The 9,404-nt window shown below is 38.2% G+C and overlaps 1 long non-coding RNA gene across 1 annotated transcript; it reads left to right on the top strand.

Annotated features, from left to right (window-relative positions):
- Nucleotides 1-1,334: 1,334 nt before the first annotated feature.
- On the top strand, nucleotides 1,335-7,748 carry LOC131218344 (uncharacterized). Its single transcript, XR_009157657.1, has 2 exons — nucleotides 1,335-1,461; nucleotides 7,498-7,748. It is a non-coding gene; the product is annotated as an uncharacterized LOC131218344 (long non-coding RNA).
- The last annotated feature ends 1,656 nt before the right edge of the window (nucleotides 7,749-9,404 follow it).

The following is a 9,404-nucleotide window of genomic DNA, read 5'->3' as shown; positions in this document are numbered from 1 at the left end:
TGCTTAGAAATCAAATATCTTTTTTTAACGATCTACATTATAAAATGCCATTTTGGGAAGGTTATGTGTTGACTGGTAAATATAGACAATCATATATGTTGTTCGGTTATAAATATTCGTATGTGATCATTGAACTTGCGTATGTGGGGGTGTCAATGGGCCACGCTCTATTAATGTTTTTGTCTCAAATTATTATTGTGATTAGTTAGTTTATAGTCGTGACTTGTAATTGTGATTTGTAAGTTAGATAATTAGTTACCCGTTTGAGGATTTCTATGGGGCCATACATAGATATGGTGTGTTTTTCGTGGCAATGAAATCGCTCAAATTGTCCCGTTTTAGACAATTCAAGGTTAGATGGATAGTATGCTTTCATATAATCTATTTAAATGTCCATGCCTGATCTATGGTCCATCTCCTCGTTTCTCTCCGGATCTGTTTCTTCTGTTCCGTATCCAATGCAAATATCTTTATATTGCTTTAGATATTTGTCATCGGAATGTAGCGTAAGATCAACTTATCTGGAGAGGCACGGGGAGATGCTGCCGGATTTTTGGCGTGGACGTTTAAATGGGAATATGAAAGTATTACAATCTATCTAACCTTGGATGGGTAACTAATTTAGGATTTAATTGAGCGGGGGTCCCTAGAAGGTAGGAACTACTGTTATGACCATGATGAGTAGCTATCCATTTCCTATGGATAGAAATATGGGTGGCCTGGCCATTTGGATAGGCCCGTGTTTATGTATTAGCTCGAAATTGATGGAGCAGACCCGGATGTGCGTCGGAGCTATTCGGATGTTGAGCGGGGTTCCCTAGAAGATGGGAACCGCTGTTATAACCATAATGAAGTTGTCTATTTCCTATAAACAACATTGGAGTGGCCTAGCTAGTTCGATAGGCCGTGTTTATGTATTAGCTCAAATTTGTTGGAGCAAGCCCATGTTTATGAAAATTTTAGGGCTTTATCCCAAAAATGAGGTAGATCTAAGTCGCAGGTGGACCACACTATGGGAAAAAGTAGTGATTGAATTTCCACCATTAAAAAATCCTAGGCCACATTTTAATGGTTATTTAACATATAACCTGTTGATTATGTTATACAGACTTAGACCGTGTTGTGCCCAGTCTGATCCTAAACCCTAAACATAAACCTATAACATAAACCTAAATCTATAACCTATAACCTTTAATCTATAAACCTAAACCTGAACCTAAACCTGAACCTAAACCTAAACCTAAACCTAAAACCTATAACCTATAACCTAAACCTAAACCTAAACTTATAACCTATAACTTAAACCACCTATAGCCTAGCCTAATCTTAAACTTATTTTCATAAACTGACTCTAGTCTTTTTATTGTAGAGATGGATAAGAGTTGGATGTGAGCTAAGAACAAGTTTGGCCCAGAGTATAAACAAGGGGTTCAAGAGTTCATGGAATTTGCGCGAAATCAGGTAGATTCAGGGAATATGATTAGGTGTCCATGTCGAAAATGCAAGAACATGATTTATAAGACTTTAGACAAAGTAGAAGATGATTTGTTCATAGTTGGGATTGACCAGGGTTACACTTGGTGGATCCATCATGGTGAAGATATCCACCATAAAGTTGAGGCCACTGAAGTCTTTGCTGACCCAATTGTGTCTGATGACGAGGATGAGACATTGACGAAATGCAAGATATCATAGGGGATGTGTTCAGGGGAACAATTGCAGATAATGATTTTACAGCGACAAGCAGTAGTCAAGATATTCCTCCTATGGGTGATGTCGAATCAGAGAAGTTTAGTAAATTATTGAGGGATGCGTAACATCCACTTTATCAGGGGTGTGAGAACTTCTCCAAGTTGAATTTTCTTACAAGGTTACTTCATTTGAAGACAATAAATCGTTGGAGTAACAAATCGTTTGACATGTTGCTTGACTTGTTGAAAGAAGCATTACTGAACGGTGAGACATTGCCTAAGTCTCATTATGAGGTAAAATCCTTGATGCGAGACTTGGACCTTTGTTACATCCCCATACATGCATGTATAAACGATTGTTTATTGTATTGAAAAGAGCATGAAAATGTTGAAGAGTGTCCATAATGTGGAGAGTTTAGGTGGAAGTATGACGAAGCAAAGCATAAGAAAATCTCATAAAAGGTGTTAAGGTACTTCCCATTAAAACTCAGATTGCAAAGATTGTTCATGTCTCGCAAGACGGCTGAAGATATGAGGTGGCATAAGGAGAAACATGTTCATGATGAGTGTACACTGAGGCACCCTATGGACTTTGAAGCCTGGCAAAATTTTAACAAGCAGTATAACTAGTTTGTAGAGGATTCTCGTAATGTTCGACTAGTTCTTGCAAGTGATGGTTTTCCATTTGGTAATATAAGTAGTTCATACAGTATGTGGCCAGTGGTACTTATGCCCTGCAATTTACCTCCTTAGTTATGTATGAAGGAGTCATTTTTATTATGTCATTGCTTATTCCTGGACCCAGGTCACCTGGGAATGACATTGATGTGTATTTGTGATCGTTAGTAGATGAGTTAAACGAGTTGTGGAGTCAAGGTGTACAAACGTATGACACATCTATAAGATAGACATTTAGATTGCATGCAGCGGTCTTATAGACAATAAATGACTTTCTCGCGTATGGGAATTTTTTTGGGTGGAGCACGAAGGGAAAGTTGGCTTGTCCTACATGTGATATTGAGACTTGTTCATTGTCATTGAAGCATGATAGAAAAACGTGTTATATGAGCCATCGTCGCTTCCTTTCGAGCAATCATAGTTGGCGCAGGAAGACGATGATCTTTGATGGCAAACAAGATCATAGGCCACCCTCGAAAGAGCTATGTGGAGAAGATATGATACAACAACTGAGTAACATTGGAGAAGTTAGATTTGGTAAGGCATCACACTTGAAGAAGGGAAAACGTACAGTATTTGACTATAACTGGAGGAAGAAGAGCATTTTTTTAAAATTGCCCTATTGGAGTGACCTGAAATTATGACACAACTTGGATGTCATGCATATTAAGAAAAATATATGTGAAAATGTCTTCAGAACATTGATGAACATAGAGAAGAAAACAAAAAACAGTTTCAAGGCTCGATTGGATCTACAAGCAATGGGTTTAAGGAAAGAGTTGCACTTGCAACCACATTGAAATTCGTATACTATACTAACAGCCTGCTACACATTGACAAAACTAAAGAAAAAATGTTTATATGAATGGTTGAGATCGGTGAAGTTTCCCGATGGGTATGCGTCAAACACATCTCAGCGCATAAACGTTACGGACTATAAGGTAATAGGAATGAAAAGTCGTGATTATCACGTCCTTCTGCAACGCCCACTACCGGTTGCGATTCATAGATTCCTAAGCAAGGATATCGGTACGACGCTGATTGAGTTGGGGATATTCTTTAAGGATTTGTGTTTGAAATCGTTAAATGTAGATGTTATTAAACGACTGGAGAGGGACATTGTCGTAATCCTTTGTAAACTTGAAAGAATATTTTTACCCACTTTTTTCAATGTCATGGTACACCTAGCGATTCACCTACCACACGAGGCAAAGCTTGCAGGCCCAATATAATATCGTTGGATATATCCGATCGAAAGGTTATACAACTTATAACTTAAAATTTTTATTCATTACATAAACTACATATATCCATATTTTCATATGTATAACATAGTGGTTTTGTGTACAGATACCTTCACATACTAAAACTATTTGTGAGGAATAAGGCACGACCGGAGGGATCCATTGCTGAAGTGTACATTAATAATGAGTGCCTGACATTTTGCTCCATGTATCTTCGTAGCATAGAGACTAGATTCAACCGAGAAGATCGGAATGCCAATGAAGGGTAGGAGCATGAACAAGAACTCATATCTGTATTCGCATATAACGTTCATCCTTTAGGATCCCCGACATTTTAGGATATGGACCTTGGGGATCTAGCAAAGGCGTGGTGGTATGTGTTGTATAATTGTGAAGAAATAGAGTCGTACTTAGAGTAAGTCTTCCGTCGATTATTATTTTCTCTACATACGATGATCTTTATGTTTTTTGCTGATGACGTTCCATTTATGTGTAGCGAACACATCGACCTGATGAAGTCCCAATTCTCAAAAAATTATGATCGAATGCATTAGGATCAATTTCCAGAATGGTTCACAAAACATGTAAGATTTCACATTATATCTCACCACACTTAGAATTTTGTTGTATTGCACATTATTTGAACCTAAGAAATCCCTAAACAATTACATTATGTACATGATAATAGATGAAGATGTTGCGCATTAGCAACTCTGCGGATGCATCTGATGCACTCTACTCACTGGCGTGTGACCTTGATAGACATGTATCTAGATATACAGGTTGCATTGTAAACAAGATTCGGTTCCACAATAAAGAACGTGAGAAGAATAGGACCACACAAAATAGTGAGGTGGTGGTGAAGGGAACACATGAGGAGGTAGAAATTGACTTTTATGGCATTTTGACAGATATTATTGAGCTGAGTTATTGTATGAGAAAGCGGGTGTACTTATTTAAATGTGATTGGTGGGACATTGAAAATACAGACTGACAACTACTTTATGAGCATAATTTATCTCGGAAGTGGTTTAAGGATGAGCCATTTGTCCTCACCAGTTAAGCCAAACAAGTATTTTACCTCGCTGATACCAAGTTAGGCGGCTCTTGGCATGTGGTACAAAAAATAAAGCCCATGAACATATTTAACGTTCCCGTATCAAAAGTTGAAAATAGCTACGATGGGGGAAATGAAATGTCTAGGGTTGAATATGCATATCAAGAAGACATGCTATCTGGGGATACAAGGACTGATTCAAGTGTTGATATTGATGTGGTGCAATTAGATAAAGATGATGTGCCACCTGATCATATCAATTCCTCAATAATACATGACATTGTTAGAGATGATAGCGGTTTCATTGATGACGACGTTGCAAACGATGAGGAGGAAATACTGATCAGCGATAGTGATGGTGAAGAAGAAATAGTCCTAAGCGATAGTGATAAAGATGGCAATTATTAAATGTACACATGATTTATATATATGATTTTTCAATTCGAATAATTTATGTATTCCATGTATACGTGAAAATTACAAGTCATGATTTATTCCTTTAATTGACTTGTTTATAATCCACATTTGCAATTGAATCAATTTCTGATCATGTCCTCCTTAAACCGAAGTGTAACAGATGCACACAGCATACTTCATCAGTTGTTGTAGATGGACTTTCAGGTCCTAGCTTCTTCTAGTAGGACCAAAGAGATACCCGATCTGGTCGATGAGTGTACTGCAGAATATATCGATGACGACTCAAATGAAAGATTACACCATCTCAAACAAATACCGCACCTGATGGAGATATATAACCGCGGGAAACTTGCTATGGACGATGTGGCTTTGTCACTTGCACATCTGAATGGAGTCCCGAGAGACCAGATTTCTCTTATTGTGATTGACATGTTGGCTATAACAATGTCGAGTGCTTCACGCAACATGACATATGCTTCTAAAGCGTACGATAACTTATGCAGGAAGTATTTCGGATAGTTTACCTCAAAGTTGTTTCATATTTTCATGAAATACGTGTATTTAATATAGCATAAAAATGTGTAATAGAATTTCAAAGGGTTATAGATTAAAGTTTACAGTTTTATTATATTTTTCTTACATTATAGTGTAATGGTATAATCATATTTTAATCATCTCTCTAAGCATAAGCACAAATGCATTGTACCATTAACACTACTTGTATAATGTTTTAGTATATTTCACTTATATTGACATTGTTTAAATTTATAAGTTCGTAGCTCGTACATATTCAGCGATGACACCAGTTGGGAGACCACGTCGTTCGAGCACTGGATCCACCCCTTCTACTAGTGATGCGATGGAGACAGCATTGCTGTTACATGCTGCATCGCGGGCATCTGATCCCTCAGTCGTGCATACACCAGGCATTTCCTGTAAGTCTAGACATATATTTCTTTTAATGACTTCTGTTTATGTTTAAACTTATATATTTCTTTTACAATAGCATTGTCGACCAGCCGACAAGGATGTGGACCCACGCATGGGTTACTTTTAGAGCGACTTACGCGTGAGGGTAGGGTGATAGTAGAGTTCCCATAGGACTGCATTAGATCTGTTGGGAACAATACCAGGTTGTTTACGTTGGAGGTTGGTGTCTTATGTCGATCTCTGATCGCCCTCACCACCCCCCGTTGGGTGGATGTGATAGATGATGTGCGGCAGCTCATCTGTCAGCGCTTTCAGGTAAATTTTAGTAAATTAAAATTTATTTTATAAAATGTCATTTACGGTAATTTATTTTATTAATAAGTTTATTGCTTTAATCTATAATTTACGAAACTGCAGGATAAATTTGACTTGGATTTGAGTGTTCCACACATTTCCTATGCTATCGATGACATAGTTAAGGAGCGGTTCAAGGAGTACCGCGGTGACTTACACAAGCAGTACAAGCGATGTGTCAGCAATGAGGAGGCCGTACAGTCCGCACTGCTGCACGTGACCCATGACGACTAGTGGATACTCTGTGATAGATTTTTATCTAATTCTTTTCAGATAATATTTACATATTTACGATATCTTAAGGTAACAATTAAACTCGTAATTAATAACAATGTATTATGAATAATGTGTTTAGAAGAGGAGCAAAATAAATTTTGACAACAGGGGAAAGTTAGAAGTGAACCACGTGGCTGGTTCAAAGTCATTTGTACGACTTCGTCACAACATGGTAAGAAATTACTGGTAATTAATAAGTTGATATATTCTTTTCATGCATTTATATTAACTCTATTGTCCATTCGATTGCGTAGCGAGATTCCGTCACTGACTAGGAGCCCGGACTAGTAGACGTATACAGAGGGACTCACTGTCGGCAGGTGACGGAATCTTGGGTACATTCCACAGCTAGCGAGAATTGGGTAAAAATCCTTACATTATAAAATTTAATTGCATTGAATTATAATAATGTCATTTGTTATGAAAATTCATATGTTTTCATTACAGGCGTCAATGAACACTTTACGCAGTCAGCTCACTCCCGATGGTACTCAGCAGAGTGAGCCAGAGATCCTGAGTGAGGTGCTTAGCACCCAGTCTGGATATGTACGTGGGCTTGGCCATGGTGCCAAGCTCATTGCACCCGCTAGAGCTGCCTCCATCCGATCCATCGTCGTTGGCGACACACCGTACGTTGAGCTGATATCGTAGAGAGAGAGAGGTTCAGCAACTACGAGTCATTGTCCATAACATCAAAGAGCAGCTGGAGAGGCAGATGGAGGAGAAGGCGAGGCAGAGAAAGAAGCATGAGAGTAGGATGGAGGAGCTGGCGAGGTAGAGGGAGGAGCAGGAGAGGAGGATGGAGGAGCTGACGAGGCAGAGGGAGGAGGAGGATGGAGGAGCTAACGAGGCAGAGGGAGGAGCAGGAGAGGAGGATGGAGGAGATGCGGGTGGAGCATGAGCGACGAATGACAGAGATGTTATAGGCTCTCGCTACACGCTTACCCACCGATGCCCCACCACCTCCACCTTCATCTTTGTGATTTTTTATATTTTTATTTATTATGTTAAACTTATATGTATTTATGCATGAATGAATTTGATGTGGATAAGATTGTTTGTGTTTGGATGAATGTAGTTTATGTTTGGATGAATTTAATAGTTTGGGTTTAGATGGATGTGAATGTGAATATGATGAAATATATTATATAACAGGTGTATATCAGGAAGAATATGATGAAATATATTGTAACAGGTGTTTTTGTGCTAGATTATTGAAATAAAAGGAGACTTTTACCTATGAAAATTTTCGTAGGTAATAGTCTCATCCACATTTTTTACCGATAAAAATTTTCGTAGGTAATAGTCTCATCCACATTTTTTACCGATAAAAATTTTCGTAGGTAAAAGTTTAGTAATTTTTTTTTACCATTTTTCACCAATGAACAAATTTGCCGGTAAATGTTTTGTAAATATTTTTACATACGAAAATTTTCGGTACCATGAAATATTTTTACCTACGAAAAACTCGTTGGTAAAATTTTTTTACCGACAAAATAATTCGTCAGTAAAATTTTTGTAAAGATTTTTACCTAAGAAAAAATCCGTTGGCAAAGTTTTTTACTTATTTTTCACCGACGAAATAATTCGTCGGTAAAAGTTTTCTAAATATTTTTACCTACGAAAAAATTCATCAGCAAAGGTTTTTCCTTTTTTCTACCGACGAAATAATTCGTCAGTAAAAGTTTTCTAAATATTATTACCTACAAAAAAAGTCGTCATAAAATGTTTTTACTTTTTTTTTTAGCGACGAAAATGTTCGTCGGTATAAGTTTTGTAAATATTTTTAGCGACGAAAAGTTTCGCCAGTAAAAATTTCTTATTTTTTACCGACGAAAAAATTCGTCGGTAAAAATCTTCCCATTGCTGATGATTCAAGTTTTCATCGGTAAAAGCCTTTGTTGTCGGTCTTTTACTGATGAATTTACCAACAAATCATTTCGTCGATAAAACGTTTTACCGACGAAAAAATACCTTTCAGCGATGAAAATTTTCGTCAGTAAAAGTGGGTTTTCTTGTAGTGGTAATACATTGTATATCGCCACATAGTGTGTCTAGATTCATCCTCATAACCCATGTACATCATTGCATGCTTGGTTGATATTGTGTGTGTGTGGTCATGGTTGTACCATTGGGCATTGCATGTTACCTTCTCCAAGGGACATAGCATCCCCTCTTAAGCACGTTGGATGCTTGGAATGTATGCATGGTTGATTGCGTGATTCATGCATCTGGCATTTCATAGTATGTGGATATTTGCCTTTGCTTCATCAGGGTCATAGCCTCCACAGATTCATCGTGGATGGTCGTGATTGGACACTGAAAATGTTACCTGAGCATATGGGGTGCATAGGATGCCCTTGGGTGAAAACTCCAAAACTTCCATGGTACTAAGGATCTGCCCCAGTGTCCTGACCGGATGGAACGATGAGCGCACGAGGGCCTTACATCGTTACGGCGCAACTACCAATGTCGTGTAGTCGGTTGGGATGGGGTGTGGCCTTAACCTCTCAAGAGAAAGAAGGCAATATTTAGGCTGAGTTTGACCAGCTTGTGAATGGGTTCGCTACTGTCGAGCCTTACTGGTGATTGGTTGTCCACAGGTGGGTAGTGAGGTCTCCTATGCTCGTTTGACTATGCGGTCTAGAAAATGACAGTCATCCTTCAGTGTACTTGACCCCGGTAAATCCCTTATTATTGAACAGTACTAATATGTGGATTAGATATGAGGACTGGCATAACTTCGCATTGTATTTG

This window comes from Magnolia sinica, chromosome 11, assembly GCF_029962835.1.
Source record: "Magnolia sinica isolate HGM2019 chromosome 11, MsV1, whole genome shotgun sequence".
Classification (NCBI taxonomy): domain Eukaryota; kingdom Viridiplantae; phylum Streptophyta; class Magnoliopsida; order Magnoliales; family Magnoliaceae; genus Magnolia; species Magnolia sinica.
The sequence above is the reverse complement of the archived record's forward strand: the minus strand, read 5'-3'. Positions and strand labels throughout refer to the sequence as shown.